This window comes from Pseudophryne corroboree, unplaced genomic scaffold (genome assembly GCF_028390025.1).
Source record: "Pseudophryne corroboree isolate aPseCor3 unplaced genomic scaffold, aPseCor3.hap2 scaffold_142, whole genome shotgun sequence".
NCBI lineage: Eukaryota > Metazoa > Chordata > Amphibia > Anura > Myobatrachidae > Pseudophryne > Pseudophryne corroboree.
Window position 1 is genome coordinate 112,796 of NW_026968046.1, and position 22,846 is coordinate 135,641.

At 47.0% G+C, this 22,846-nt stretch overlaps 23 non-coding genes across 23 annotated transcripts; 16 read left to right on the forward strand and 7 right to left on the reverse strand.

Moving 5' to 3' along the window:
• The first annotated feature begins 302 nt into the window (after positions 1-302).
• Positions 303-466, forward strand: LOC134996265 (U1 spliceosomal RNA). Its single transcript, XR_010198968.1, has one exon. It is a non-coding gene; the product is annotated as a U1 spliceosomal RNA (small nuclear RNA).
• A 972-nt stretch (positions 467-1,438) lies between these two features.
• Positions 1,439-1,602, forward strand: LOC134996259 (U1 spliceosomal RNA). The gene has a single exon (XR_010198963.1). It is a non-coding gene; the product is annotated as a U1 spliceosomal RNA (small nuclear RNA).
• Positions 1,603-1,754: 152 nt separating this feature from the next.
• On the forward strand, positions 1,755-1,917 carry LOC134996346 (U1 spliceosomal RNA). Its single transcript, XR_010199047.1, has one exon. It is a non-coding gene; the product is annotated as a U1 spliceosomal RNA (small nuclear RNA).
• A 670-nt stretch (positions 1,918-2,587) lies between these two features.
• LOC134996532 (U1 spliceosomal RNA) lies at positions 2,588-2,752 on the forward strand. Its single transcript, XR_010199207.1, has one exon. It is a non-coding gene; the product is annotated as a U1 spliceosomal RNA (small nuclear RNA).
• Positions 2,753-2,901: 149 nt separating this feature from the next.
• On the forward strand, positions 2,902-3,064 carry LOC134996397 (U1 spliceosomal RNA). The gene has a single exon (XR_010199097.1). It is a non-coding gene; the product is annotated as a U1 spliceosomal RNA (small nuclear RNA).
• A 674-nt stretch (positions 3,065-3,738) lies between these two features.
• LOC134996283 (U1 spliceosomal RNA) lies at positions 3,739-3,902 on the forward strand. Its single transcript, XR_010198986.1, has one exon. It is a non-coding gene; the product is annotated as a U1 spliceosomal RNA (small nuclear RNA).
• A 152-nt stretch (positions 3,903-4,054) lies between these two features.
• On the forward strand, positions 4,055-4,217 carry LOC134996500 (U1 spliceosomal RNA). Its single transcript, XR_010199190.1, has one exon. It is a non-coding gene; the product is annotated as a U1 spliceosomal RNA (small nuclear RNA).
• A 674-nt stretch (positions 4,218-4,891) lies between these two features.
• On the forward strand, positions 4,892-5,055 carry LOC134996152 (U1 spliceosomal RNA). The gene has a single exon (XR_010198858.1). It is a non-coding gene; the product is annotated as a U1 spliceosomal RNA (small nuclear RNA).
• A 152-nt stretch (positions 5,056-5,207) lies between these two features.
• On the forward strand, positions 5,208-5,370 carry LOC134996550 (U1 spliceosomal RNA). Its single transcript, XR_010199223.1, has one exon. It is a non-coding gene; the product is annotated as a U1 spliceosomal RNA (small nuclear RNA).
• Positions 5,371-6,041: 671 nt separating this feature from the next.
• On the forward strand, positions 6,042-6,205 carry LOC134996160 (U1 spliceosomal RNA). Its single transcript, XR_010198867.1, has one exon. It is a non-coding gene; the product is annotated as a U1 spliceosomal RNA (small nuclear RNA).
• Positions 6,206-6,357: 152 nt separating this feature from the next.
• Positions 6,358-6,520, forward strand: LOC134996602 (U1 spliceosomal RNA). The gene has a single exon (XR_010199260.1). It is a non-coding gene; the product is annotated as a U1 spliceosomal RNA (small nuclear RNA).
• Positions 6,521-7,191: 671 nt separating this feature from the next.
• LOC134996201 (U1 spliceosomal RNA) lies at positions 7,192-7,355 on the forward strand. The gene has a single exon (XR_010198906.1). It is a non-coding gene; the product is annotated as a U1 spliceosomal RNA (small nuclear RNA).
• Positions 7,356-13,983: 6,628 nt separating this feature from the next.
• Positions 13,984-14,099, reverse strand: LOC134996056 (U5 spliceosomal RNA). The gene has a single exon (XR_010198765.1). It is a non-coding gene; the product is annotated as a U5 spliceosomal RNA (small nuclear RNA).
• Positions 14,100-14,374: 275 nt separating this feature from the next.
• On the reverse strand, positions 14,375-14,490 carry LOC134995967 (U5 spliceosomal RNA). Its single transcript, XR_010198677.1, has one exon. It is a non-coding gene; the product is annotated as a U5 spliceosomal RNA (small nuclear RNA).
• Positions 14,491-14,776: 286 nt separating this feature from the next.
• On the reverse strand, positions 14,777-14,892 carry LOC134996026 (U5 spliceosomal RNA). The gene has a single exon (XR_010198734.1). It is a non-coding gene; the product is annotated as a U5 spliceosomal RNA (small nuclear RNA).
• A 270-nt stretch (positions 14,893-15,162) lies between these two features.
• Positions 15,163-15,278, reverse strand: LOC134996021 (U5 spliceosomal RNA). Its single transcript, XR_010198729.1, has one exon. It is a non-coding gene; the product is annotated as a U5 spliceosomal RNA (small nuclear RNA).
• Positions 15,279-15,422: 144 nt separating this feature from the next.
• Positions 15,423-15,586, forward strand: LOC134996276 (U1 spliceosomal RNA). Its single transcript, XR_010198979.1, has one exon. It is a non-coding gene; the product is annotated as a U1 spliceosomal RNA (small nuclear RNA).
• Positions 15,587-20,405: 4,819 nt separating this feature from the next.
• Positions 20,406-20,518, reverse strand: LOC134996079 (U5 spliceosomal RNA). The gene has a single exon (XR_010198787.1). It is a non-coding gene; the product is annotated as a U5 spliceosomal RNA (small nuclear RNA).
• A 286-nt stretch (positions 20,519-20,804) lies between these two features.
• On the reverse strand, positions 20,805-20,921 carry LOC134996100 (U5 spliceosomal RNA). The gene has a single exon (XR_010198808.1). It is a non-coding gene; the product is annotated as a U5 spliceosomal RNA (small nuclear RNA).
• A 270-nt stretch (positions 20,922-21,191) lies between these two features.
• Positions 21,192-21,307, reverse strand: LOC134996009 (U5 spliceosomal RNA). The gene has a single exon (XR_010198718.1). It is a non-coding gene; the product is annotated as a U5 spliceosomal RNA (small nuclear RNA).
• A 144-nt stretch (positions 21,308-21,451) lies between these two features.
• On the forward strand, positions 21,452-21,615 carry LOC134996188 (U1 spliceosomal RNA). The gene has a single exon (XR_010198894.1). It is a non-coding gene; the product is annotated as a U1 spliceosomal RNA (small nuclear RNA).
• A 152-nt stretch (positions 21,616-21,767) lies between these two features.
• On the forward strand, positions 21,768-21,930 carry LOC134996568 (U1 spliceosomal RNA). The gene has a single exon (XR_010199240.1). It is a non-coding gene; the product is annotated as a U1 spliceosomal RNA (small nuclear RNA).
• Positions 21,931-22,604: 674 nt separating this feature from the next.
• Positions 22,605-22,768, forward strand: LOC134996143 (U1 spliceosomal RNA). Its single transcript, XR_010198849.1, has one exon. It is a non-coding gene; the product is annotated as a U1 spliceosomal RNA (small nuclear RNA).
• The last annotated feature ends 78 nt before the right edge of the window (positions 22,769-22,846 follow it).

The following is a 22,846-nucleotide window of genomic DNA, read 5'->3' on the forward strand; positions in this document are numbered from 1 at the left end:
CATATGCAGACGAGGGTTGAAGCCAACTTTGACCCACTGCTTGGATGACATCACCGTATGCAAATCCATCTGCTGCAGGCCTTCCCCCAGGAATGCTTGCACTAGTTGTTGCATTTGGTTTGTTGTTTGGGGGTGCTTCAGTATTAGGCAGCCTTCTGCCCTCCCATGTTCATCTGAAAATATGTGTTCTCCCTGCAGTTGTTGTCCCCAGATGAGAGTTCCCTTGTGCTGCCTCAGTTGAATCTCCTTTACTTGACAGAGATGTGCCTGAGCAGCGGCCCTCCCCAGCCCTATCCCAAATCATACTTATTTTGCATAGGAGATACCATGGTCATGAAGATTGTTCTCCCAGGGTGAGGTTCATTCATTGCATTCTGGGTATGCTGACCCCTGTGATTTCCCCAAATGTGGGAAACTCGACTGCATTATTTGTGGTAGTGGGGGACTGTGTTTGTGCTTTCCTCTGGTCAGCTCTGGTAAAAGTCAGATTTATTTGTCTCAGATCTTCCTCTAGCCTTGTTCTTCTTTCGAGAGTTTCCTTGTGCTGCCTCAGTTGGATCTCTTTCACTTGACAGGGGGGTGCCCGAGCAGCGACCCTCCCCAGCTCTAGCCCAACTCCTACTTACCTGCCAGGTGAGATACTATTATCATGAAGGTGCTTCTCCCAGGGCAAGGCTCACCCATTGCACTCTGATTTCCCCAAATGTGGGAAGCTTGACTGCATAATTTGTGTTTCCCCTGGTCGGCTCTCGTATAATTCAGATCTCTTTGTCTCAGGTCTCTCTCCAGCCTAGTTTGCTGTCTGTTTCCACTTCTTTTTTCATGAGCCCCTCCCTTTTATACCCTTGTGCACTATCCTGACTTCTCCTCCTGTCTGCTTACTTTGTGCCTTCCAATGCACAATGCAAACTACAGGTAGTGCTGCAGGTCCCACACCCTTTTACTTGCCGTACAGAGCAGCTCTGGAGCTGTTACAGTGCCCAGCTGCTGCAAGAAATCAGCTTGAATGCTTCAGGGGCTGGGGCATAGCCAACATGAGCCCCACACCGAAGGAGGGTGGAGGTGTTTAATGCGAACTAGGGGTCATCCAAGCGCCGCAAAAGGCCGCCATGCCCTGCATGCCCCTTTTCTCTTTTCATATGCAGACGAGGGTTGAAGCCAACTTTGACCCACTGCTTGGATGACATCACCGTATGCAAATCCATCTGCTGCAGGCCTTCCCCCAGGAATGCTTGCACTAGTTGATGCATTTGGTTTGTTGTTTGGGGGTGCTTCAGTATTAGGCAGCCTTCTGCCCTCCCATGTTCATCTGAAAATATGTGTTCTCCCTGCAGTTGTTGTCCCCAGATGAGAGTTCCCTTGTGCTGCCTCAGTTGAATCTCCTTTACTTGACAGAGATGTGCCTGAGCAGCGGCCCTCCCCAGCCCTATCCCAAATCATACTTATTTTGCATAGGAGATACCATGGTCATGAAGATTGTTCTCCCACGGTGAGGTTCATTCATTGCATTCTGGGTATGCTGACCCCTGTGATTTCCCCAAATGTGGGAAACTCGACTGCTTTATTTGTGGTAGTGGGGGACTGTGTTTGTGCTTTCCTCTGGTCAGCTCTGGTAAAAGTCAGATTTCTTTGTCTCAGATCTTCCTTTAGCCTTGTTCTTCTTTCGAGAGTTCCCTTGTGCTGCCTCAGTTGGATCTCCTTCACTTGACAGGGGGGTACCCGAGCAGCGACCCTCCCCAGCTCTAGCCCAACTTCTACTTACCTGGCAGGTGAGATACTATGATCATGTAGGTGCTTCTCCCAGGGCAAGGCTCACCCATTGCACTCTGGGTGTGCTGCTCCTGCGATTTCCCCAAATGTGGGAAACTTGACTGCATAATTTGTGTTTCCCCTGGTCGGCTCTCGTATAATTCAGATCTCTTTGTCTCAGGTCTCTCTCCAGCCTAGTTTGCTGTCTGTTTCAACTTCTCTTTTCTTGAGCCGCTCCCTTCTATGCCCTTGCGCACTATCCTGACTTCTCCCGTCTGCTTACTTTGTGCCTTCCAATGCACAATGCAAACTACAGGTAGTGCTGCAGGGCCCACACCCTTTTACTTGCCGTTCAGAGCTGCTCTGGAGCTGTTACAGTGCCCAGCTGCTGCAATAAATCAGCTTGAATGCTTCAGGGGATGGGGCATGGCCAACATGAGCCCCACACCAAAGGAGGGTGGGGTGTTTAATGCGAACTAGGGGTCATCCAAGCACCGCAAAAGGCCGCCATGCCCTGCACGCCCCTTTTCTCTTTTCATATGCAGATGAGGGTTGAAGCCAACTTTGACCAACTGCTTGGATGACATCACCGTATGCAAATCCGTCTTCTGCAGAACTTCCCCCAGGAATGCTTGCACTAGTTGTTGCATTTGGTTTGTTGTTTGGGGGTGCTTCAGTATTAGGCAGCCTTCTGCCCTCCCATGTTCATCTGAAAATATGTGTTCTCCCTGCAGTTGTTGTCCCCAGATGAGAGTTCCCTTGTGCTGCCTCAGTTGAATCTCCTTTACTTGACAGAGATGTGCATGAGCAGCGGCCCTCCCCAGCCCTATCCCAAATCATACTTATTTTGCATAGGAGATACCATGGTCATGAAGATTACTCTCCCAGGGTGAGGTTCATTCATTGCATTCTGGGTATGCTGACCCCTGTGATTTCCCCAAATGTGGGAAACGTGACTGCTTTATTTGTTGGCAGTGGGGGACTGTGTTTGTGTTTTCCTCTGATCTCTGGTAAAAGTCAGATTTCTTTGTTTCAGATCTTCCTCTAGCCTTGTTCTTCTTTCGAGAGTTTCCTTGTGCTGCCTCAGTTGGATCTCCTTCACTTGACAGGGGGGTGCCCGAGCAGCGACCCTCCCCAGCTCTAGCCCAACTCCTACTTACCTGCCAGGTGAGATACTATGATCATGAAGGTGCTTCTCCCAGGGCAAGGCTCACCCATTGCACTCTGGGTGTGCTGCCCCTGCGATTTCCCCAAATGTGGGAAACTTGACTGCATAATTTGTGTTTCCCCTGGTCAGGTCTCGTATAATTCAGATCTCTTTGTCTCAGGTCTCTCTCCTGCCTAGTTTGCTGTCTGTTTCCACTTCTCTTTTCTTGAGCCGCTCCCTTCTATGCCCTTGCGCACTATCCTGACTTCTCCTCCTTTCTGCTTACTTTGTGCCTTCCAACGCACAATGCGAACTACAGGTAGTGCTGCAGGGCCCACACCCTTTTACTTGCCTTACAGAGCAGCTCTGGAGCTGTTACAGTGCCCAGCTGCTGCAAGAAATCAGCTTGAATGCTTCAGGGGCTGGGGCATAGCCAACATGAGCCCCACACCGAAGGAGGGTGGAGGTGTTTAATGCAAACTAGGGGTCAGCCAAGTGCTGCAAAAGGCCACCATGCCCTGCACGCCCCTTTTCTCTTTTCATATGCAGACGAGGGTTGAAGCCAACTTTGACCCACTGCTTGGATGACATCACCATATGCAAATCTATCTGCTGCAGGCCTTCCCCCAGGAATGCTTGCACTAGTTGTTGCATTTGGTTTGTTGTTTGGGGGTGCTTCAGTATTAGGCAGCCTTCTGCCCTCCCATGTTCATCTGAAAATATGTGTTCTCCCTGCAGTTGTTGTCCCCAGATGAGAGTTCCCTTGTGCTGCCTCAGTTGAATCTCCTTTACTTGACAGAGATGTGCCTGAGCAGCGGCCCTCCGCAGCCATATCCCAAATCATACTTATTTTGCATAGGAGATACCATTGTTATGAAGATTGTTCTCCCAGGGTGCGGTTCATTCATTGCACTCTGGGTATGCTGAACCCTGTGATTTCCCCAAATGTGGGAAACTCGACTGCATTATTTGTGGTAGTGGTGGACTGTGTTTGTGCTTTCCTCTGGTCAGCTCTGGTTAAAGTCAGATTTCTTTGTCTCAGATCTTCCTCTAGCCTTGTTCTTCTTTCGAGAGTTCCTTTGTGCTGCCTCAGTTGGATCTCCTTCACTTGACAGGGGGGTGCCCGAGCAGCGACCCTCCCCAGCTCTAGCCCAACTCCTACTTACCTGCCAGGTGAGATACTATGATCATGAAGGTGCTTCTCCAAGGGCAAGGCTCACCCATTGCACTCTGGGTGTGCTGCTCCTGCGATTTCCCCAAATGTGGGAAACTTGACTGCATAATTTGTGTTTCCCCTGGTCAGGTCTCGTATAATTCAGATATCTTTGTCTCAGGTCTCTCTCCAGCCTAGTTTGCTGTCTGTTTCCACTTCTCTTTTCTTGAGCCGCTCCCTTCTATGCCCTTGCGCACTATCCTGACTTCTCCTCCTTTCTGCTTACTTTGTGCCTTCCAACGCACAATGCGAACTACAGGTAGTGCTGCAGGGCCCACACCCTTTTACTTGCCTTACAGAGCAGCTCTGGAGCTGTTACAGTGCCCAGCTGCTGCAAGAAATCAGCTTGAATGCTTCAGGGGCTGGGGCATAGCCAACATGAGCCCCACACCGAAGGAGGGTGGAGGTGTTTAATGCAAACTAGGGGTCAGCCAAGTGCCGCAAAAGGCCACCATGCCCTGCACGCCCCTTTTCTCTTTTCATATGCAGACGAGGGTTGAAGCCAACTTTGACCCACTGCTTGGATGACATCACCATATGCAAATCTATCTGCTGCAGGCCTTCCCCCAGGAATGCTTGCACTAGTTGTTGCATTTGGTTTGTTGTTTGGGGGTGCTTCAGTATTAGGCAGCCTTCTGCTCTCCCATGTTCATCTGAAAATATGTGTTCTCCCTGCAGTTGTTGTCCCCAGATGAGAGTTCCCTTGTGCTGCCTCAGTTGAATCTCCTTTACTTGACAGAGATGTGCCTGAGCAGCGGCCCTCCCCAGCCCTATCCCAAATCATACTTATTTTGCATAGGAGATACCATGGTCATAAAGATTGTTCTCCCAGGGTGAGGTTCATTCATTGCATTCTGGGTATGCTGACCCCTGTGATTTCCCCAAATGTGGGAAACTCAACTGCATTATTTGTGGTAGTGGGGGACTGTGTTTGTGTTTTCCTCTGGTCAGCTCTGGTAAAAGTCAGATTTCTTTGTCTCAGATCTTCCTCTAGCCTTGTTCTTCTTTCGAGAGTTCCATTGTGCTGCCTCAGTTTGATCTCCTTCACTTGACAGGGGGGTACCCGAGCAGCGACCCTCCCCAGCTCTAGCCCAACTCCTACATACCTGCCAGGTGAGATACTATGATCATGAAGGTGCTTCTCCCAGGGCAAGGCTCACCCATTGCACTCTGGGTGTGCTGCTCCTGTGATTTCCCCAAATGTGGGAAACTTGACTGCATAATTTGTGTTTCCCCTGGTCGGCTCTCGTATAATTCAGATCTCTTTGTCTCAGGTCTCTCTCCAGCCTAGTTTGCTGTCTGTTTCCACTTCTCTTTTCTTGAGCCGCTGCCTTCTATGCCCTTGTGCACTCTCCTGACTTCACCTGTCTGCTTACTTTGTGCCTTCCAACGCACAATGCAAACTACAGGTAGTGCTGCAGGGCCAACACCCTTTTACTTGCCTTACAGAGCAGCTCTGGAGCTGTTACAGTGCCCAGCTGCTGCAAGAAATCAGCTTGAATGCTTCAGGGGCTGGGGCATAGCCAACATGAGCCCCACACCGACGGAGGGTGGAGGTGTTTAATGCTAACTAAGGGTCATCCAAGCGCCGCAAAAGGCCGCCATGCCCTGCATACCCCTTTTCTCTTTTCATATGCAGATGAGGGTTCCAGCCAACTTTGGCCCACTGCTTGGATGACATCACCGTATGCAAATCCGTCTTCTGCAGACCTTTTCCCAGGAATGCTTGTACTAGTTGTTGCATTTGGTTTGTTGTTTGGGGGTGCTTCAGTATTAGGCAGCCTTCTGCTCTCCCATGTTCATCTGAAAATATGTGTTCTCCCTGCAGTTGTTGTCCCCAGATGAGAGTTCCCTTGTGCTGCCTCAGTTGAATCTCCTTTACTTGACAGAGATGTGCCTGAGCAGCGGCCCTCCCCAGCCCTATCCCAAATCATACTTATTTTGCATAGGAGATACAATTGTCATGAAGATTGTTCTCCCAGGGTGAAGTTCATTCATTGCATTCTGGGTATGCTGACCCCTGTGATTTCCCCAAATGTGGGAAACTCGACTGCATTATTTGTGGTAGTGGGGGACTGTGTTTGTGCTTTCCTCTGGTCAGCTCTGGTAAAAGTCAGATTTCTTTGTCTCAGATCTTCCTCTAGCCTTGTTCTTTTTTCGAGAGTTTCCTTGTGCTGCCTCAGTTGGATCTCCTTCACTTGACAGGGGGGTGCCCGAACAGCGACCCTCCCCAGCTCTAGCCCAACTCCTACTTACCTGCCAGGTGAGATACTATGATCAGGAAGGTGCTTCTCCCAGGGCAAGGCTCACCCAATGCACTCTGGGTGTGCTGCTCCTACAATTTCCCCAAATGTGGGACACTTGATTACATAATTTGTGTTTCCTCTGGTCGGCTCTCGTATAATTCAGATCTCTTTGTCTCAGGTCTCTCTCCAGCCTAGTTTGCTGTCTGTTTCCACTTCTCTTTTCTTGAGCCGCTCCCTTCTATGCCCTTGTGCACTATCCTGACTTCTCCCGTCTGCTTACTTTGTGCCTTCCAACGCACAATGCAAACTACAGGTAGTGCTGCAGGGCCCACACCCTTTTACTTGCTTTACAGAGCAGCTCTGGAGCTGTTACAGTGCCCAGCTGCTGCAAGAAATCAGCTTGAATGCTTCAGGGGCTGGGGCATAGCCAACATGAGCCCCACACCGAAGGAAGGTGGAGGTGTTTAATGCGAACTAGGGGTCATCCAAGCGCCGCAAAAGGCCGCCATGCCCTGCACACCCCTTTTTTATTTTCATATGCAGACGAGGGTTGAAGCCAACTTTGACCCACTGCTTGGATGACATCACCATATGCAAATCCATCTGCTGCAGGCCTTCCCCCAGGAATGCTTGCACTAGTAGTTGCATTTGATTTGTTGTTTGGGGGTGCTTCAGTATTAGGCAGCCTTCTGCCCTCCCATGTTCATCTGAAAATATGTGTTCTCCCTGCAGTTGTTGTCCCCAGATGAGAGTTCCCTTGTGTTGCCTCAGTTGAATCTCCTTTACTTGACAGAGATGTGCCTGAGCAGCGGCCCTCCCCAGCCCTATCCCAAATCATACTTATTTTGCATAGGAGATACCATGGTCATGAAGATTGTTCTCCCAGGGTGAGGTTCATTCATTGCACTCTGGGTATGCTGACCCCTGTGATTTCCCCAAATGTGGGAAACTCGACTGCATTATTTGTGGTAGTGGGGGACTGCGTTTGTGCTTTCCTCTGGTCAGCTCTGGTAAAAGTCAGATTTCTTTGTCTCAGATCTTCCTCTAGCCTTGTTCTTCTTTCGAGAGTTCCCTTGTGCTGCCTCAGTTGGATCTCCTTCACTTGACAGGGGGTGCCCGAGCAGCAATCCTCCACAGCTCTAGCCCAACTCCTACTTACCTGCCAGGTGAGATACTATGATCTTCACTGTTAGGGCAATCAGGATGTGGAATTCCCTGCCAGGGAAGGTGGTAATGGCGGACTCTGTAATTGGATTTAAAAAAGGAATGGATACATTTCTGAATGAAAAAGCTATCCAAGGTTATAATACTTAAAATATCAACATGGTTAATCCGGGGGTAACATGAGTTATAGTAGCTAACTAGTCATAAAACATTATTCAGCAAGTATGTAGAATCATCACAACTTAAAACAGGTTGAACACGATGGGCAATTTGCCTCTATTCAACCTCAAAAACTATGTTACTATATGTTACTATATTACTATGTTACTGTAGTATACAGAACACCACAATGTAATGAGCAGTGATAGTGAGCACTGATGAGGATACTAGAACTGACACTGAGCAGCAAGATGCAGCACTGGACTATTAGTAATGTACTGTAGTATGCTGAGCACCACAATGCAGCACAAGACAATGAGCAGTGATACTGAGCACTGATGAGGATACTACTGAGAACTGACACTGAGCAGGAGAGACACACTACTAGTATTACTGAGCAGCAATAAGTAACCACTGATACTGAGCACTGATATTGAGATTTCCACTGAGAGAACATAGCCACGTCCTCTCCGCTCTCTCTTCAATGCACGAGTAAAAATGGCGGCAACGCGCTGCTCTTTATATGGAATCCGAATCTCGCGAGAATCCGACAGCGGGATGATGACATTTTCCCTTGTTCAGGTTTTCCGAGTCAGGCGGGAACAACCGAGCCTGCCTCGGACCAGTGTAAACCACGTGGAGTTCGTCGGGAATTCGGTTCTCGGAGAACCGAACCCGCTCCTCTCTACCTTATACCCATCAATTTTTTTATTTTCAATCTAAGCCCCTGCAGTTTTCTGTAAGCATCTGCTTCGCTATGATGATCAACAAGTCACAAGGGCAAACACTCAGGGCTTGAGGCGTAGATCTTAGGACCAGCTGCTACAAGCATGGCAGAGGTGTTACTATCACTGGTGACACCCAGAGAGGTGGCGAGGGAGATTGTAATGCAGTGCGCGCAGATAAGCAGTGCAATGGTAAAAAGGAGGCATGGTTTCATAGGTAGGGGCGTGGCCTGGTGGCCTGAATCTACATTTTGTTGCTCCGGGTGTCCCGGGGGTTGGGGGCTGCACCCGGGGACTAGTGTGTGTGCGGTGCTGGCTCCTGCACAGTGACAGGGCATGGCCACCCAGCATGACGCCTCCATTCTTGACCATGCTGTAATTGCAGTCGCACTGCAGTTCAGCGTGATCATAAAAAATGGTGTAGCCTCCTGCTGGTGCAGACTGTATGTGCGCGCAGGAAGCCGCCACCATTTTTGTGATCACAGCGGCTGAATGTGATGTCATACAGCCGCTGTGACCACGCCCCCTGTGTCTCCTCCGTTGCAGACCCCATTTTGAAGCCTTGCCCCCGCACCGCTCCATCCCTGACTTGGAAATGGAGTGTTGCTGACCCCCCTCTCCCCCCCCCGCCCCGATTGACAGGCAGAGGCGATCGCATTCTCTGCGGGGTGCCGCAGAAAATGCAGGCACATGCGTATGCTGTTAGCAAATTTTGCAGTTGGATCGCTTATTGTGATTGCATTCCAACCTGAATCAGGCCCTATTACCTATCACAATGCGCTGCGGGCAGTACAAAATTGGGTTAATATAGGAGTAAAACTCCCAGACCTGTGCTCCTTATCTGTACCTGGTGGCTAGTGGAGCGGCTGCCCAGTAATCAGTGTCCACGCCAGTGCGCACACGGTCCACCCCCTACGGCCACGCTCCCCTTCATCAGCGGCCTCGTGATCCGGAAGGGCGGTGTGTGTGTGACTGACCTTAGGAAGAAACTGGAGCCTCCGCTGCAGTGACCCAGCAACCAGGGCACGGGAGTATACAGCGCCGCTGGGAGTGATGAAGCTGCAGTAAAGATGTCTATTAGACCTAGCCTGCTGCAGCCCTTGTAGATTCTCATAAAACAAGTTCTTCTTTTCTTGTCAAAATTAATAGCTAAGAATAGGCTGCCTGAGGCAGGCCCCTGTTAAGTGGCCTGCTACTGAAGGCACCAACTACAAACTGAGCTCCCTGTTCATGGAAGCGGGGTTATAGAGGAGGATGCGCTGAGCATCTTGGGAACAGTCAAAAGCTTTGAGCCGGTTGGTGCCTCAGATCAAGATCCTACTCTACACCCCAATGTGAATCCTTGTGGAGTCCAGTGTACCCCACAGAAGAAATTAATGTGTCACACCCATTGGCAGCAACCTTAGAATAGCTGCTGACGGGCACAATTGAGAAAGGAAGGGGGGGGGGGGTACATTTGAATCCAGCACATAGATGCAATTCAAATATGTAATTTGTACCTTCCTATTTTAAAATATAATGGATGAACCTCACCCTGTGAGAACAATCTTCATGATCAAGAGATCTCATATGCAAAATAAGTATGAGTTGGGATAGGGCTGGGGAGGGTGGCTGCTCGGGCAGCCCCTCCCCCGTCAAGTTAAGGAGATTCAACTGAGGACGCACAAGGGAACTCTCGTCTGGGGACACCAACTGCAGGGAGACCACATCTGTTCAGATGAACATGGGAGGGTGGAAGGCTGCCTAATATTGAAGCACCATCAAATATCAAACCATATGCAACAACTAGTACAAGCATTCCTGGGGGAAGGTCTGCAGAAGACGGATTTGCATACGGTGATGTCATCCAAGATGTGGGCCAAAGTTGGCTGGAACCCTCATCTGCATATGAAAAGAGAAAAGGGGCATGCAGGGCATGGCGGCCTTTTGCGGTGCTTGGATGACCCCTAGTTCGCATTAAACACCCCCACCCTCCTTTGGTGTGGGGCTCATGTTGGCCATGCCCCATCCCCTGAAGCATTCAAGCTGATTTCTTGCAGCAGCTGGGCACTGTAACAGCTCCAGAGCTGTTCTGTAAGGCAAGTAAAAGGGTGTGGGCCCTGCAGCACCACCTGTAGTTCGCATTGTGCGTTGGAAGGCACAAAGTAAGCAGACGGGAGGAGAAGTCAGGATAGTGCGCAAGGGCATCCTTTTCTCTTAGTCCGTAGAGGATGCTGGGGTCACATTAAGAACCATGGGGTATAGACGGGATCCGCAAGAGACATGGGCACTTTAAGACTTTCAAAGGGTGTGAACTGGCTCCTCCCTCTATGCCCCTCCTCCAGACTCCAGTTATAGGAACTGTGCCCAGGGAGACGGACATTTCGAGGAAAGGATTTATTGTTAAACTAAGGTGAGCATCTTACCAGCTCACACCTTAAGCATGCCGCAGAACGTGGCATTCAACAGAACACAAGCCAACGGCATGAACAATTGCAGCAAAAAGCTGACCAGAACCATAACATAACATGTGTATAACCACAAGTAATAACTGCAGACACAGTATGGACTGGGACGGGTGCCCAGCATCCTCTACGGACTAAGAGAAAAGGATTTACCAGTAGGTATTAAAATCCTATTTTCTCATACGACCTAGAGGATGCTGGGGTCACATTAAGAACCATGGGGTTATACCAAAGCTCTTGAACGGGTGGGAGAGTGCGTACGACTCTGCAGCACCGAATGACCCAACTTGAGGTTATCATCAGCCAAGGTATCAAACTTGTAAAACTTAGCAAAAGTGTTTACTAAATAGCTGCTCGGCAAAGTTGCAATGCCGAGACTCCCCGACCAGCTGCCCAGGATGAACCCACCTTTCTAGTAGAATGGGTCTTCACCTAATTCAGTAATGGCAATCCTGCCATGGAATGAGCATGCTGAATCTTACCACAGATCCAGCGCATAATGGTCTACATGGAAGCAGGACACCCAATCCTGTTGGGAGCATACAGGACAAACAGAGCCTCTGTTTTCCTAATCTGAACCGTTCTGGTGACATAAATTTTCAAAGTTCTGACCACAGCCAGAGACTTTGACTCAACGAAGGTGTCAGTGGCCAAAGGCACCATGTGGAAAGATGAACCACCTTCGGCAGAAATTGTTGACGTGTCCTCAATTCTGCTCTATCTTCATGAAAGATCAAATAAAGGCTCTTGTGATACTGCATGGTTTGTACTGTTTTCCATGTGCTCCCAGATCTTTCAAGCAAGTAGCATGGTCAAGAAAGTTCTGTTTGAAAAGAAACAACATTTACTGTCATTGTTATAGAATTTGGGAGAAAAAACAAGAAGAAATCTGCACTGTTGACGCACTGGACAGAATGAATGAATCATAAAATATAACCTTTATTAAGTATGTATTAAAATTGGATAAATATTAATATTATTATCCCAAACTGCAGTGAAACATAAATGTTAAAATCACAGAACTAACATACATGTGCATAAGAAGAATAAAGAGATGTGAAAAAAAGGTTTAAAAAGCGTGTCCGTGTGTGATTATTTTTGAAGGCACAACCCTGGCGGGGTTGTTTATATAGATATATATGTTGCTAATAATCACTTTCTAGCGTAATGTTATTAAATAGCTGTTAGTATCTATGTCGTCAGGTACCACTGGGTCGTATCCTATATACTCCCTTCACTCAATAGGGGTTACCTCCCGGGAAGCCATCCCCATTGGCGAATTTGTGGGGGTGATTGAGTATAACCGGTAAGCTAACCTCCAATTTGTGGGGTGCTTAGGTAGATGGGGATCACTTATTTCTCTGTGTCCCCTAAGACTATATTCCTAAATTCAATACCACAGGGGGATAGCTTTCTATATCGGATAAGGAATCACTTGATAGGGAAATCTCTATGGATCATGGAAAGATCATATTTATTAATATCCAAACTAAAAAAATGATGAATAGCTTTAATTTAGCTGTTTAGATATAGTTAATTGGCGAGATATACCAACAGGTGCGGTTGCCTTAAGGAATATGGCAATTCCAATATAAATAGCAGCCCTCCTTCATATAATCAGCCAGATCTTATTAAATCTGGTCCAGATATAGCCGTTCAGATATACTTAATTGACAACATATATCAATCGGTGGGGTTGCCTTAAGGAATATAGCAATTCCAATTCTCATATAAATAGCAACCTTCCTTCATATATTCAGCCAGATCTTATTTAATCTGATCTAGGCGTAGGCAATAATGCTTTCCTTAGAGGTATAGCCACCTCAATTCTTATTAAGAAGCAAAGTGTCTGTCATAATGGTTTATCCAATTCATCTAAGAAATAATATATTCCATGTGTCAGAGATTCATTACTCTCTATTTACACTGTTAAAGAGTTAATTCTTATTATGTTACAGTGTAATGAAATTATCATATAGGGAGATGTGGCAATTCCATGTGCTATATATATAATAACCCTTAGTGGTCCAGATTCCACAATGAGGAATTTTCTTATAAACCGCTGAAACACACAGCTGTTTGACTGACTTCCAAATATATCTATCTCACTTTGTAACAGTCTTATGATAGAGAAACTGTTACATATTCGGTCACTTAGTTATCTAAAGGTAAACAGACTCAGTGTGAGGGTAATATAATATATCAAATGCGCTGTCAATAATCGTGGTAACTGGTGTAATAATGTGGTATATTGAGTATGCTAGTAAGGCATATAACTGCTCTCCAGCCTTTAAGTGTTACCAATCAATTTGTTACACTGTAAAGGATTTATGGTGTCCTGTTAGGACATGCAGCTGCTAGGCTGACTCAAAGATTTATCCATTTGTAACAATTATGTAACAGTTATATACATGTTACTGGTATTACATAGAAATAGTATGACACAGGCCAGCAGTCCCATGTGTCTAGATTCCACAATAGGAGATTTTCTTTGTCTTATAAACTGCTGGAACACACAGCTGCTAGACTGACTTCAAATATATATATTACTTTGTAACAGTCTTATAGTAAAGAGACTGTTACACACTGTCATTTAGTTATCTCAAGGTTAGCAGATTCTGTGTGAGGATAGTGTTCTGTTAGAACATGCAGCTGCTAGGCTGACTCATAGAAAATGTATCCATTTGTAACAAATGACACATACAGCATTAAATTAATATCTATAGCAGCCCATGTGACATCTCTACTCTTATCATAATTGTCTGGTTATTGCCAATCTGGACAGCAGGAGTGATATATATTCACTAGTCCCAATATCCCATCATATAAATATACCCACACTGATATACTTTCTTATCAAGAGTTATTAGTAGCTATCTGTATGCACTTTAGACATTGTAATTGCTAAGTGACATCATATCTAGTGTATTCCTTTCTTATAGCTCAGCTTCTATTCCCTATTAGTGGAGACTAACAGCTAACATCATAATCATATATTTTTGTTTTATAACATTTCACATGAGTCAAATACACGCGGACACGCCGTGCCCTACACATGTGTTTCACTGCATCTATGGCAACTTACATTAAAGCTAACAAGAAAGCACACTCGTTCTGTCTTTAAACTGATAAAAGAAACCCCAATAATATGGGGCATGCAAAAATTGAGATAAAACTCAGTTTTGCTCCTCTCCACGGAAATCTTTAATAAAAGGCGAAATATTTGTTAGTTCTGAAGAGAAACCAGAGCATGACCAAGATTCCACCTGTCGCCTGAGTGCCATGCCAGCAGTTCTCATTGAGCTCAAAGTGAGCACCCAATTTGAAAGAAAGAAAGCAGATTTCTCACCAGGCTTCCCTTAGCTATAAACATGGTTTGTACTCTTTTCCATGTGTTCCCAGATCTTTCAAGCAATTAGTATAGTCAAGAAAGTTCTGTTTGAAAAGAAACAAACATTTACTGTCATTTCTATGCAAATGAGCTTACATTAAAGCACACTCGTTCTATCTTTAAACAGATAAAATAAAACCCCAATAAGATGGGGCATGCAAAATTTGAGATAAAACTCAGTTTTGCTCCTCTCCACGGAAATCTTTAGTAAAAGGCGAAAGATTTGTTCGTTCTGAAGAGAAACCAGAGCATGACCAAGATTCCACCTGTCGCCTGAGTGCCATGCCAGCAGTCCTCATTCAGCTCAAAGTGAGCACCCAATTTGAAAGAAAGAAAGCAGATTTCTCACCAGGCTTCCCCTTGCTATAAGCATGGTTTGTACTCTTTTCCATGTGCTCCCAGATCTTTCAAGCAAGTAGCATGGTCAAGAAAGTTCTGTTTGAAAAGAAACAGACATTTACTATCATTGTTATACAAATAAACTTACATTAAAGCCAACAAGAAAGCACACTCGTTCTGTCTTTAAACTGATAAAAGAAACCCCAATAATATGGGGCATGCAAAAATTGAGATAAAACTCAGTTTTGCTCCTCTCCACGGAAATCTTTAATAAAAGGCGAAAGATTTGTTCATTCTGAAGAGAAACCAGAGCATGACCAAGATTCCACCTGTCGCCTGAGTGCCATGCCAGCAGTCCTCATTCAGATCAAAGTGAGCGCCCAATTTGAAAGAAAGCAGATTTCTCACCTGGCTTCTCCTTGCTATAAGCATGGTTTGTACTGTATTCCATGTGCTCCCAGATCTTTCAAGCAAGTAGCATGGTCAAGAAAGTTCTGTTTGAAAAGAAACAAACATTTACTGTAATTTCTATGCAAATGAGCTTTCATTAAAGCACACTCATTCTATCTTTAAACCGATAAAAGAAAATCCAAAAAGATGGGGCATGCAAAAATTGAGGTAAAACTCAGTTTTGCTCCTCTCCACGGAAATCTTTAGTAAAAGGCGAAAGATTTGTTCGTTCTGAAGAGAAACCAGAGCATGACCAAGATTTTCATCTGAAAATATGTGTTCTCCCTGCAGTTGTTGTCCCCAGATGAGAGTTCCCTTGTGCTGCCTCAGTTGAATCTCCTTTACTTGACAGAGATGTGCCTGAGCAGCGGCCCTCCCCAGCCCTATCCCAAATCATACTTATTTTGCATAGGAGATACCATGGTCATGAAGATTGTTCTCCCAGGGTGAGGTTCATTCATTGCATTCTGGGTATGCTGACCCCTGTGATTTCCCCAAATGTGGGAAACTCGACTGCATTATTTGTGGTAGTGGGGGACTGTGTTTGTGCTTTCCTCTGGTCAGCTCTGGTAAAAGTCAGATTTCTTTGTCTCAGATCTTCCTCTAGCCTTGTTCTTCTTTCGAGAGTTCCCTTGTGCTGCCTCAGTTGGATCTCCTTCACTTGACAGGGGGTGCCCGAGCAGCAATCCTCCACAGCTCTAGCCCAACTCCTACTTACCTGCCAGGTGAGATACTATGATCTTCACTGTTAGGGCAATCAGGATGTGGAATTCCCTGCCAGGGAAGGTGGTAATGGCGGACTCTGTAATTGGATTTAAAAAAGGAATGGATACATTTCTGAATGAAAAAGCTATCTAAGGTTATAATACTTAAAATATCAACATGGTTAATCCGGGGGTAACATGAGTTATAGTAGCTAACTAGTCATAAAACATTATTCAGCAAGTATGTAGAATCATCACAACTTAAAACAGGTTGAACACGATGGGCAATTTGCCTCTATTCAACCTCAAAAACTATGTTACTATATGTTACTATATTACTATGTTACTGTAGTATACAGAAAACCAAAATGCAATGAACAGTGATAGTGAGCACTGATGAGGATACTAGAACTGACACTGAGCAGCAAGATGCAGCACTGGACTATTAGTAATGTACTGTAGTATGCTGAGCACCACAATGCAGCACAAGACAATGAGCAGTGATACTGAGCACTGATGAGGATACTACTGAGAACTGACACTGAGCAGGAGAGACACACTACTAGTATTACTGAGCAGCAATAAGTAACCACTGATACTGAGCACTGATATTGAGATTTCCACTGAGAGAACATAGCCACGTCCATTCCGCTCTCTCTTCAAAGCACGAGTAAAAATGGCGGCAACAAGCAGCTCTTTATATGGAATCCGAATCTCGCGAGAATCCGACAGCGGGATGATGACATTTTCCCTTGTTCAGGTTTTCCGAGTCAGGCGGGAACAACCGAGCCTGCCTCGGACCAGTGTAAACAACGTGGAGTTCGTGGGGAATTCGGTTCTCGGAGAACCGAACCCGCTCCTCTCTACCTTATACCCATCAATTTTTTTATTTTCAATCTAAGCCCCTGCAGTTTTCTGTAAGCATCTGCTTCGCTATGATGATCAACAAGTCACAAGGGCAAACACTCAGGGCTTGAGGCGTAGATCTTAGGACCAGCTGCTACAAGCATGGCAGAGGTGTCACTATCACTGGTGACACCCAGAGAGGTGGCGAGGGAGATTGTAATGCAGTGCGCGCAGATAAGCAGCGCAATGGTAAAAAGGAGGCATGGTTTCATAGGTAGGGGCGTGGCCTGGTGGCCTGAATCTACATTTTGTTGCTCCGGGTGTCCCGGGGGTTGGGGGCTGCACCCGGGGACTAGTGTGTGAGCAGTGCTGGCTCCTGCACAGTGAAAGGGCATGGCCACCCAGCATGACGCCTCCCTTCTTGACCATGCTGTAATTGCAGTCGCACTGCAGTTCAGCGTGATCATAAAAAATGGTGTAGCCTCCTGCTGGTGCAGACTGTATGTGCGCGCAGGAAGCCGCCACCATTTTTGTGATCACAGCGGCTGAATGTGATGTCATACAGCCGCTGTGACCACGCCCCCTGTGTCTCCTCCGTTGCAGACCCCATTTTGAAGCCTTGCCCCCGCACCGCTCCATCCCTGACTTGGAAATGGAGTGTTGCTGACCCACCTATCCCCCCCCCGCCCCGATTGACAGGCAGAGGCGATCGCATTCTCTGCGGGGTGCCGCAGAAAATGCAGGCACATGCGTATGCTCTTAGCAATTTTTGCAGTTGGATCGCTTATTGTGATTGCAATCCAACCTGAATCAGGCCCTATTACCTATCACAATGCGCTGCGGGCAGTACAAAATTGGGTTAATATAGGAGAAAAACCCCCAGACCTGTGCTCCTTAACTGTACCTGGTGGCTAGTGGAGCGGCTGCCCAGTAATCAGTGTCCACGCCAGTGCGCACACGGTCCACCCCCTACGGCCACGCTCCCCTTCATCAGCGGCCTCGTGATCCGGAAGGGTGGTGTGTGTGTGACTGACCTTAGGATGAAACCGGACCCTCCGCTGCAGTGACCCAGCAACCAGGGCACGGGAGTATACAGCGCCGCTGGGAGTGATGAAGCTGCAGTAAAGATGTCTATTAGACCTAGCCTGCTGCAGCCCTTGTAGATTCTCATAAAACAAGTTCTTCTTTTCTTGTCAAAATTTATAGCTAAGAATAGGCTGCCTGAGGCAGGCCCCTGTTAAGTGGCCTGCTACTGAAGGCACCAACTACAAACTGAGCTCCCTGTTCATGGAAGCGGGGTTATAGAGGAGAATGCACTGAGCATCTTGGGAACAGTCAAAAGCTTTGAGCCGGTTGGTGCCTCAGATCAAGATCCTACTCTACACCCCAATGTGAATCCTTGTGGAGTCCAGTGTACCCCACAGAAGAAATTAACGTGTCACACCCATTGGCAGCAACCTTAGAATAGCTGCTGACGGGCACAATTGAGAAAGGAAGGGGGGGGGGACATTTGAATCCAGCACATAAATGCAATTCAAATATGTAATTTGTACCTTCCTATTTTAAAATATAATGGATGAACCTCACCCTGTGATAACAATCTTCATGATCAAGAGATCTCATATGCAAAATAAGTATGAGTTGGGATAGGGCTGGGGAGGGTGGCTGCTCGGGCAGCCCCTCCCCCGTCAAGTTAAGGAGATTCAACTGAGGAAGCACAAGGGAACTCTCGTCTGGGGACAACAACTGCAGGGAGACCACATCTTTTCAGATGAACATGGGAGGGCGGAAGGCTGCCTAATACTGAAGCACCATCAAATATCAAACCATATGCAACATCTAGTACAAGCCTTCCTGGGGGAAGGTCTGCAGCAGACGGATTTGCATACAGTGATGTTATTCAAGCAGTGGGCCAAAGTTGGCTGGAACCCTCATCTGCATATGAAAAGAGAAAAGGGGCGTGCAGGGCATGGCGGCCTTTTGCAGTGCTTGGATGACCCCTAGTTCTCATTAAACACCCCCACCCTCCTTTGGTGTGGGGCTCATGTTGGCCATGCCCCATCCCCTGAAGCATTCAAGCTGATTTCTTGCAGCAGCTGGGCACTGTAACAGCTCCAGAGCTGTTCTGTAAGGCAAGTAAAAGGGTGTGGGCCCTGCAGCACCACCTGTAGTTTGCATTGTGCGTTGGAAGGCACAAAGTAAGCAGACGGGAGGAGAAGTCAGGATAGTGCGCAAGGGCATCCTTTTCTCTTAGTCCGTAGAGGATGCTGGGGTCACATTAAGAACCATGGGGTATAGACGGGATCCGCAAGAGACATGGGCACTTTAAGACTATCAAAGGGTGTGAACTGGCTCCTCCCTCTATGCCCCTCCTCCAGACTCCAGTTATAGGAACTGTGCCCATGGAGACGGACATTTCGAGGAAAGGATTTATTGTTAAACTAAGGTGAGCATCTTACCAGCTCACACCTTAAGCATGCCGCAGAACGTGGCATTCAACAGAACACAAGCCAACGGCATGAACAATTGCAGCAAAAAGCTGACCAGAACCATAACACAACATGTGTATAACCACAAGTAATAACTGCAGACACAGTATGGACTGGGACGGGTGCCCAGCATCCTCTACAGACTAAGAGAAAAGGATTTACCGGTAGGTATTAAAATCCTATTTTCTCATACGACCTAGAGGATGCTGGGGTCACATTAAGAACCATGGGGTTATACCAAAGCTCTTGAACGGGTGGAAGAGTGCGTACGACTCTGCAGCACCGAATGACCCAACTTGAAGTTATCATCGGCCAAGGTATCAAACTTGTAAAACTTAGCAAAAGTGTTTACTAAATAGCTGCTCGGCAAAGTTGCAATGCCGAGACTCCCCGACCAGCTGCCCAGGATGAACCCACCTTTCTAGTAGAATGGGTCTTCACCTAATTCAGTAACGGCAATCCTGCCATGGAATGAGCATGCTGAATCTTACCACAGATCCAGCGCATAATGGTCTACATGGAAGCAGGACACCCAATCCTTTTGGGAGCATACAGGACAAACAGAGCCTCTGTTTTCCTAATCTGAACCGTTCTGGTGACATAAATTTTCAAAGTTCTGACCACAGCCAGAGACTTTGACTCAACGAAGGTGTCAGTGGCCAAAGGCACCATGTGGAAAGATGAACCACCTTCGGCAGAAATTGTTGACGTGTCCTCAATTCTGCTCTATCTTCATGAAAGATCAAATAAAGGCTCTTGTGATACTGCATGGTTTGTACTGTTTTCCATGTGCTCCCAGATCTTTCAAGCAAGTAGCATGGTCAAGAAAGTTCTGTTTGAAAAGAAACAAACATTTACTGTCATTGTTATGCAAATAAACTTACATTAAAGCTAACAAGAAAGCAAACTCGTTCTGTCTTTAAACTGATAAAAGAAACCCCAATAATATGGGCATACCTCCCAACTTTGTCGGCTCGCAAAAAGGGACACACGCGCGGCGAAGTCGCGCGCGCTCCCAAAAAGGGTGTGGCCTAAGTAAAAGGGGGCGTGGCTTCGCGGGAGGACCCGCGATCGCGAGTCACGCCCCCGTTTTCGGCACTGAGCGGGCATGCCCAGCGCTCTGTGAGCCGCTGGCATGCCACCTCTCCCTCTGACTTCAGTGAATAGACGCTGTGCGCATGCGCACAGCGTCTATTCACCGCTGCTCTGCTAAGCAGGGCAGCGACAGACAGAGCCTCCCAATTGTCCTCCCCACCGCGGGACACTGCGGCCCGCAGGTGGGACAGCGGGACAGTCCCCAAAAAAACGGGACTGTCCCGCGAAAATCGGGACAGTTGGGAGGTATGATATGGGGCATGCAAAAATTGAGATAAAACTCAGTTTTGCTCCTCTCCACGGAAATCTTTAGTAAAAGGCGAAAGATTTGTTCGTTCTGAAGAGAAACCAGAGCATGACCAAGATTCCACCTGTCGCCTGAGTGCCATGCCAGCAGTCCTCATTCAGCTCAAAGTGAGCACCCAATTTGAAAGAAAGAAAGCAGATTTCTCACCAGGCTTCCCCTTGCTATAAACATGGTTTGTACTCTTTTCCATGTGCTCCCAGATCTTTCAAGCAATTAGTATGGTCAAGAAAGTTCTGCTTGAAAAGAAACAGACATTTATTGTCATTGTTATGCAAATAAACTTACATTAAAGCTAACAAGAAAGCACACTCGTTCTGTCTTTAAACTGATAAAAGAAACCCCAATAATATGGGGCATGCAAAAATTGAGATAAAATTCAGTTTTGCTCCTCTCCACGGATAATCTTTAATAAAAGGCGAAAGATTTGTTCGTTCTGAAGAGAAACCAGAGCATGACCAAGATTCCACCTGTCGCCTGAGTGCTGTGCCAGCAGTCCTCATTCAGATCAAAGTGAGTGCCCAATTTGAAAGAAAGCAGATTTCTCACCTGGCTTCTCCTTGCTATAAGCATGGTTTGTACTGTATTCCATGTGCTCCCAGATCTTTAAAGCAAGTAGCATGGTCAAGAAAGTTCTGTTTGAACATAAATAAACATTTACTGTCATTTCTATGCAAATGAGCTTACATTAAAGCACACTCATTCTATCTTTAAACCGGTAAAAGAAACCCCAAAAAGATGGGGCATGCAAAAATTGAGATAAAACTCGGTTTTGCTCCTCTCCACGGAAATCTTTAGTAAGAGGCGAAAGATTTGTTCGTTCTGAAGAGAAACCAGAGCATGACCAAGATTTTTATATGAAAATATGTGTTCTCCCTGCAGTTGTTGTCCCCAGATGAGAGTTCCCTTGTGCTGCCTCAGCTGAATCTCCTTTACTTGACAGAGATGTGCCTGAGCAGCGGCCCTCCCCAGCCCTATCCCAAATCATACTTATTTTGCATAGGCGATACCATGGTCATGAAGATTGTTCTCCCAGGGTGAGGTTCATTCATTGCATTCTGGGTATGCTGACCCCTGTGATTTCCCCAAATGTGGGAAACTCGACTGCATTATTTGTGGTAGTGGGGGACTGTGTTTGTGCTTTCCTCTGGTCAGCTCTGGTAAAAGTCAGATTTATTTGTCTCAGATCTTCCTCTAGCCTTGTTCTTCTTTCGAGAGTTCCCTTGTGCTGCCTCAGTTGGATCTCTTTCACTTGACAGGGGGGTGCCCGAGTAGCGACCCTCCCCAGCTCTAGCCCAACTCCTACTTACCTGCCAGGTGAGATACTATGATCATGAAGGTGCTTCTCCCAGGGCAAGGCTCACCCATTGCACTCTGGGTGTGGTGCCCCTGCGATTTCCCCAAATGTGGGAAGCTTGACTGCATAATTTGTGTTTCCCCTGGTCGGCTCTCGTATAATTCAGATCTCTTTGTCTCAGGTCTCTCTCCAGCCTAGTTTGCTGTCTGTTTCCACTTCTTTTTTCATGAGCCCCTCCCTTTTATACCCTTGTGCACTATCCTGACTTCTCCTCTTGTCTGCTTACTTTGTGCCTTCCAATGCACAATGCAAACTACTGGTAGTGCTGCAGGGCCCACACCCTTTTACTTGCCGTACAGAGCAGCTCTGGAGCTGTTACAGTGCCCAGCTGCTGCAAGAAATCAGCTTGAATGCTTCAGGGGCTGGGGCATAGCCAACATGAGCCCCACACCGAAGGAGGGTGGAGGTGTTTAATGCGAACTAGGGGTCATCCAAGCGCCGCAAAAGGCCGCTATGCCCTGCATGCCCCTTTTCTCTTTTCATATGCAGACGAGGGTTGAAGCCAACTTTGACCCACTGCTTGGATGACATCACCGTATGCAAATCCATCTGCTGCAGGCCTTCCCCCAGGAATGCTTGCACTAGTTGTTGCATTTGGTTTGTTGTTTGGGGGTGCTTCATTATTAGGCAGCCTTCTGCCCTCCCATGTTCATCTGAAAATATGTGTTCTCCCTGCAGTTGTTGTCCCCAGATGAGAGTTCCCTTGTGCTGCCTCAGTTGAATCTCCTTTACTTGACAGAGATGTGCCTGAGCAGCGGCCCTCCCCAGCCCTATCCCAAATCATACTTATTTTGCATAGGAGATACCATGGTCATGAAGATTGTTCTCCCAGGGTGAGGTTCATTCATTGCATTCTGGGTATGCTGACCCCTGTGATTTCCCCAAATGTGGGAAACTCGACTGTATTATTTGTGGTAGTGGGGGACTGTGTTTGTGCTTTCCTCTGGTCAGCTCTGGTAAAAGTCAGATTTATTTGTCTCAGATCTTCCTCTAGCCTTGTTCTTCTTTCGAGAGTTCCCTTGTG